We start from the raw sequence: 7578 nt of genomic DNA, 5'->3' as shown, positions 1-7578 counted from the left end.
TCTTGCTCCTCCTCATCCGCCCGGCACCATCCTCCTCTGACTCCTCTTCAGACTCCTGTTGTTGACTTTTCTCAGATAGAGTAGCCCCCCCCCCGGGAATTCATCCAGCATTGCGACTTCCTCATCTTCCTGCTCCTGCTCCTCTATGGCTTGATCAATGACACGATGCAATGCATGCTCCATAAAGAAGGCATAAGGTACGATGTCACTGATGGCACCATGGCTGCGACTGACCAGTTTGGTGACCTCATAAAATGGCCGCAGAAGTCTGCATGCGTCGTGCATGAGCTGCCACTGGCGCGGTGAAAAAAGAACAAGCTCCCCAGAACCTGTTCTGCCACAGAGTTCGTACAGGTAGACGTTAACTGCACGTTTCTGCTGGAGCAGCCTATCAAGCATATAGAAGGTTGAGTTCCATCGCGTCGGGCAATCGCAAATAAGATGTCTGACCAGCAGATTGTGTCACCACTGAATGTCAGCAAGGTGAGCCATGGCCGTGTAAGATCTTCTGAAATGGGCCAAGATTTTCCTTGCCTGCCGCAAGATGTCCTGGACCCCAGGGTATTTGACAATGAATCGCTGCACGACCAAGTTTAAGACGCGTGCCATGCATTACACGTGCGTAATTTTGCCCTGTTTCAATGCGCTAAGCAGATTGGCACCGTTGTCACACACCACTTTACCAACTGTCAAATTGAGCGGTGTTAGTCACTGATCTGCCTGTGAACGCAAAGCTGAAAGGAGTGCAGGGCCAGTTTGGCTCTTGGCTTCCAGGCACAACAGTCGCAGCACAGTATGGCAACGTCTCACTTGGCATGTCGAATAGGTTCTGGGGATCTTGGGCAGCGCAGTGGAAGAGACGCTAGCAGCGGAAAAGGAGGAGTCAGCCGAGGAGGAGAGGGAGGAGGATGGAGTAGGAGGAGGAGAAGAAGAGCCAGGCCTGCATGCAATCTGTGGCAGTAAAACCAAATCTACACAGGTGTCACGGGTTACATGCTTGATGGCTGTCAGAAGGTTCACCAAGTGGGCAGTAAAGTTATATACCTTCCCTGCCCGTGTTTGCTAGACCACGTGTCTGTGGTCAGATGTATCTAGGCACTGACACTGTGTGCCAGAGATACATTCACTTGCCGCTGAACATGGCCATATAGCTCTGGGATGCTCTTCTGTGAGAAATACTTCCTTCCTGGGACCTTCCATTGTGGTGTTACAGTGGCCAGAAATTTTGGAAAGGCCTCCGAGTCCACCAGTTTATATGGCAGTAGTTGGCAGGCTATCAGTTCTGACAAGCCAGCCGTCAACCGTTGGGCAAGAGGGTTATCCGGCGTCATAATTTTTTTACGCTTGAAAATTTGGCCCATGGAAGCCTGCCTTTTTCCAAAAAAATGTGAGGACGGCATGATAGAAGGTGGAGTGGAGGACAATTGTGAGGAAAAGGAGAAGTAGAAGACGAGGCTGGACGGTGAGAGCCTGGAGTGTGGCTTTGTGGGTTCCGTTGCTCCCACTGGGCTCGGTGATGGCAGCTCATGTGCCTTCTTAAGGCGGTCGCCCCTAGGTGAGTGTTGGGCTTACCGCGACTTATGCGTTGACTGCAAAGGCTGCAAACACTATTGTCAGCAGCGGACACGTTAAAAAGCCCACACTGCAGAGCCATGTGTCGGCGTCCTGAGAGCACCAGATGTGACCGTACATGGTTGATGCCTCGCTCCTGATACATTAGCAGTCTGCTTTGTCCCTCCTGTGCAATCTAAGTTCTGCCTGCTTCTCCTCCCTATCTGCTGGTCCATATCTCCCTCTGAACTCCCCTCCTCTTCCTCTCTTGTGGGCACCCACGTGACATCACTAGACACGTCATCATTGACATCACCTTCCCCACCCCTATAATTAGAGATCTCGGAGTAGGCAGCAACACCGGGGACCAACCTCCTCCTTGGGCTGATCTGGGTACCGTCGTCAGACTGTTGAGTGGTGGTTGTTGCTACCTCCTCTTCCTGATCCAATGCCAAGAGTGGCTGTGCATCGGAAATGTCTTGATATCGATCGGAAAATAATTCCTGTGACTCAAGCGGAAGGTATATGGTGGTGGTGGTGTTGGTGATAGTGTCTTTGGGGGTGCACACAGCAGAGAGTGAAGAAGAGGGTGCAGATCGAGACGATGAGGAGGGTGCAGAAGAGTAAGGCTGAGTGAGCCACTCAACCAAGTCTGGTGCATCCTTCGACATAATCGCACGCACCTTCTGCAATTTTCCACTTTGGCTCAAGCCTATTGCTCCTGCCCTACCCCTACCACCCCTGCGGAAGGGCCTGCCTCTTCCTCTGCCTGTCATTTTTTAAATTACCCTGTGACAAAAGTCTCTAGAGAAGTGCAGTATGTATGTGGAAGAAGGTATATAACACCCCGCTTCAATCTGTCGTTTTTGGGGGCCACTGGTCTATCATCACACCAGTTATAATACTTTTTTTTTTATTGCGTTTGTCACACTTTGTAGTATCTCTGCAGAACCGCTCAGCAGTCACAATGCTGCACAGTAGAAATGCACTATACTATGCTTTCTATATGTGCAAGTATATTATACGTGTATTACACCCCTATATACTGCACACCAAATAGTACACCTATACCAGTCCTTAAAAGGACCTTTGTGGACCTAATAGTAGCTAGCTAGTAGCTAGTGAATTGCAGACTGTCCCTGCTCCAAAAAACAAATTGTCCCTTCCTACACTGAGAAACTACAGCTGCAGAATCGGTCAGCAGCACTGCACACAGTGCACTATAATATGTTTTCTATATTTGAAAGAAAGTATATTATATGTGTACAACCCTATATACTGTACACCTATAAAAGGACCTTTGTGGACCTAGTAGCTAGTGATTTGCAGACTGTCCCTGCTCCAAACACCAAACTGTCCCTAAGTTCCTACACTGATAAAAGACAGCTGCAGAATCGGTCAGCAATCAGCTAAGCAGCACAGCAGTCAAGTATAATATGCTTTCTATATTTGAAAGAAAGTATATTATACGTGTACAACCCTATATACTGTACACCTATACCAGTCCTTAAAAGGACCTTTGTGGACCTAGTAGCTAGTGATTTGCAGACTGTCCCTGCTCCAAACACCAAACTGTCCCTCAGTCCCTACACTGATAAAAGACTCAGATAAAAGGAGAAAAATGTTGGGACTTTATGTGAGACCTTGAACATCACGTACATAGGTCTCCATCCCTAATATATTGAGAGACAAGGGGGAAAAATAGGGGACATAAGGGAAAAGGGGACTTTATATGAAATACGACACTCAGGGTAGGCTAAGACATTAATTATAGTATATATAATGTTCTGAAGTGACAATAATGGGCATAGAGCAATAATTGATAAATATTTAATCGAAATCAGTAAGTATGGTATAAAATAAGTAGGAGATAATTGATACAGTATATTAATATGTAATTAATTAAATCAATAATACAAAATAAATAAAAAATAATTAGTATAATATCTCATAATAAAAATAATAACATAATAAACAATGTTTCACATGATAGAAATAAATAGCAGCAGTACGCCCAAAATAGACACGAACATGATGAACATATTATAATAAAAAGTAAATCAATGTCTCCGCCCTTTGATAAAACCCATGGTATAAAGTATGGATACTGTGATATAGCAGCAAATATAAAAGCTTGACGCGTTTCGTGGATTTGTGTCCACTCATCAGGAGCAGCTGGTTGGGAATATCTATAATGAATTATATACAAATAATTAATAGTAATTTAAAATTGATTGATACAGGAAGAGAGGGAACAACACCTATGATCCTAACACTCTTACCTGTAGTTATATGGTATAATGGTAGAAACAGGTAAATGGTGAATAATAATTATGATCAAATGTATCAGGGGATGATGAAGCATTGTCCACCCGGGAGCTGAGGTAGTGACAAAATCGGCAGCAGGGTAAAGCCATCCAAGGGACAAAAATGAGAGAGGTGTATAGACGAGATCCCCCTTCCAATGCTGTAATATTTGATGTAAACCATGAGCGTGTACTGTAACAAATAATAATATGTATATGATAAGCATGTGGGTAGAATAATAAAAAGTAGAGGAGGGGGGAATTGCGAATTCCATAATACCATACCATACCATAATACCATACCATAATATACTTGAAAGAAAGTACATTCTAAGTGTATTACAACCCTATATACTGTACACCTATACCAGTGCTTAAAAGGACTTTTGACGACCTAATAGTAATAGCTAGTGATTAAACTGACCCTGCTCCACACAGCGTCCTTTCTCTACACTGACAAAAGACTGTAAAATGGCCGCCACATCAGGTCTATTTATAAGGTAGGGGGTATATCCAATTGCCCATGTGTTGAAATGTCTCAATTGGCTGTCCTGTACCCCCATGATGGATGTGTCATGGGTCAAAGTTCTTCACAAAGGTTTGGCGAATTGCGAACAAGCAAAATTTGCCGCGAACCGTCCGCCGGGGGAACCGCAAGACCATCTCTAATCAGCGCACATCAATGAAGGAGAAAAATTACCTGTTTGCAAAGTTTTATCACTATGAAAACTGTTTTTGTTTGTTTAGCAAAAAATAAAAAACCCCAGCAGTGATTAAATACCACCAAAAGAAAGCTCTATTTGTGTGAAGAAAATTATAAAAATTTTATTTGGGTACAGTGTTGTATGACCGCGCAATTGTCATCCAAAGTGCGATAGCGCTGAGCACTGAAAATTGGCCTGGGAGGGTAGGGGGTAAATGTGCCCAGTAGGCAAATCCACTTTCAACTATAGATCGATATTCGTATTTGAAGAAATCAATCAGAGAGGAAGTTGATTTATTTATCAAACTTAGGACATGAAGGGTAGTTTCCCAAATGGGACAGAGACGACAAAAATAAGCTTAACCCTTTCATGATGAAAGTCCAAACAAATCTAACCCCTGAAACCAGTTGTGTCCAGTGTAAAGTTGTGAAAAGTTGTGTATCCAAGTGAATTATACCTTTTGTTTTTCCAGGACAAATTGGGTCTTCATTTAGTGCTAAATGTTAAAGAGATTTCAAACCGACATATCAGTGCCAGTTCAGGGGGGGGGGGGGGAGTTGAAGGACATCTTTGTAGGTTCATGCACAAGTGTCTATTGAAATCGCCCCCCAAAGTCGCCAAAAGTAGTGCAGCACAGTGGTGTAGTGATTAGCACTTTCACCTAGCAGCAATAGGGTTGCTGGTTCAAATCCCGACCACGACACTATCTGCCTGGAGTTTGCATGTTCTCCCTGTGCCTGCGTGGGTTTCCTCTGGGTACTCCGGTTTCCTCCCACACTCCAAAGACATGCTGGTAGGTTAATTAGACCCTGTCCAAAAGAATTGGCCATAATATGTGTATGTGTATGTCAATGTTGTAAGTGTGTCGGGACTCTACAGGTTAAAGGACCGCATAAATAGCTGCAGATGGACACCGGTGGCAAGAAAAGTGCCCTGAGGCGATTCAGTTCGTATAGGTAGTGCTATACAAGTCATTCAGTATCAGTTCAGTATCAGTTAGAAATTGGTCGTCGCACCGTTTGGGACAGTGCCGTTGCGTGTAACAGGCTGCGATTTAGCATGCAATTTGACATGTAAACATTCACAGTGAAGGTGGAAAAAGTATGTGAACCCCATAGACTAATGAGATCTCCAAGAGCTAATTGGAATGAGGTCTCAGCCAAATGGAGTCCAATCAATGGGATGAGATTGGACGTGTTGGTTACAGCTGCCCTGCCCTATAAAAAACACACATCAGTTCTGGGTTTGCTTTTCACAAGAAGCATTGCCTAATGTGAATGATGCCTCACACAAAAGAGCTCTCAGAAGACCTACGATTAAGAATTGTTCACTTGCATAAAGCTGGAAAGGGTTGTAAAAGTATCTCCAAAAGCCTTTCTGTTCATCAGTCAACTGTAAGACAAATTGTCTATAAATGGAAAAAGTTCAGCACTGCTGCTACTCTCCCTAGGAGTGGGCGTCCTGTAAAGATGACTGCAAGAGCACAGTGCAGACTGCTCAATGAGGTGAAGAAGAATCCTAGAGTGTCAGCTAAAGCCTTACAAAAATATATGGCATATGCTAACATCCCTGTTAGCAAATCTATGATATGTAAAACACTAAATAAGAATGGATTTCATGGGAGGATACCACAGAGGAAGCCACTGCTATCCAAAAAACATTGCTGCACGTTTACAGTTTGCACAAGAGCACCTGGATGTTCCACAGCACACCAGCATCAAAACCTCATCCCAACTGTGAAGTATGGTGGTGGGGGCATCATGGTTTGGGGCTGCTTTGCTGCGTCACGGCCTGGACGGATTGCTATCATCGAAGGAAAAAATTAATTCCCAAGTTTATCAAGACATTTTGCAAGGCCATCTGTCCACCAGCTGAAGCTCAACAGAAGATGGGTGTTGCAACAGGACAACAACCCAAAGCATAGAAGTAAATCAACAACAGCTTGGATTAAACAGAAGAAAATACGCCTTCTGGAGTGGCCCAATCAGAGTCCTGACCTTAACCCGCATGAGATGCTGTGGCATGACCGCAAGAAAGCGATTCACACCAGAAATCCCAAGAATATTGCTGAACTGAAACAGTTCTGTAAAGAGGAATGGTAAAGAATTACTCCAGACTGTTGTGCACATCTGATCTGCAACTACAGGAAACGTTTGGTTGAAGTTATTTCTGCCAAAGGAGGTTCAACCAGTTATTAAATCCAGGGTTTACATACTTTTTCCACCTGCACTGTGAATGTTTACATGGTGTGTTAAATAAAAACATGGTAACATTTAATTCTTTGTGTGTGATTAGTTTAAGCAGACTGTGATTGTCTATTGTTGTGACCTAGATGAAGATCAGATCACATTTTATGACCAATTTGTGCAGAAATCCATATCATTCGAAAAGGGTTCACATACTTTTTTTTTTGCAGCTGTATACACCACCATGATATTTTTTTTTTTTGCATGTGTAGCACTGACCTCCGGAGGAGAGGCTGGTTTTGCTGGGCTTACAGTTACCTTCTCCTTAATCTCTTCTAGGGGTTCCTGAGGTCGATGACCCAATAAACTGTAGAGGAATTTTTATTTTTTTTATAATTTCAAATTTCAAAATTTTTATTAATTTTTTGTAACAAACAAACTGGTTTAAAACAATATATAATTTACAACATCTCATTTTCATGTATCGTATCTTCCCCCAAACAAAAAAAAATAATAATAATTTCTCTCTCTCTCCTCCACTCCCTCCACAGTAATGCAAAAAGCTCCCATTTTATCAATTTTTCTATATGTTCCTCCTTTCTATTTTGTACCGTACATCTCCATCTTTTAGCCTCCTTTATCCTATCCAATTCTTTCTTCCATTCTATCAAAGTTGGTCGTGTGGTCTGTCTCCATAGTCTAGGTATCTGTAATTTTGCCGCATTTAATAATTGTGGTCTTATACTTTCTTTATATGTTCTGGCCGACAACATTGTCCCGTGAAATAGAAAGTTTAAGGGCGTTATTCAATTCTTCCAAAAGATACCTTCT

The sequence above is a fragment of the Lithobates pipiens genome, unplaced genomic scaffold, assembly GCF_037356315.1.
Source record: "Lithobates pipiens isolate NorthernLeopardFrog02 unplaced genomic scaffold, aLitPip1_a1.2 Scaffold_3, whole genome shotgun sequence".
In the NCBI taxonomy this organism is placed as follows: domain Eukaryota; kingdom Metazoa; phylum Chordata; class Amphibia; order Anura; family Ranidae; genus Lithobates; species Lithobates pipiens.
The sequence above is the reverse complement of the archived record's forward strand: the minus strand, read 5'-3'. Positions refer to the sequence as shown.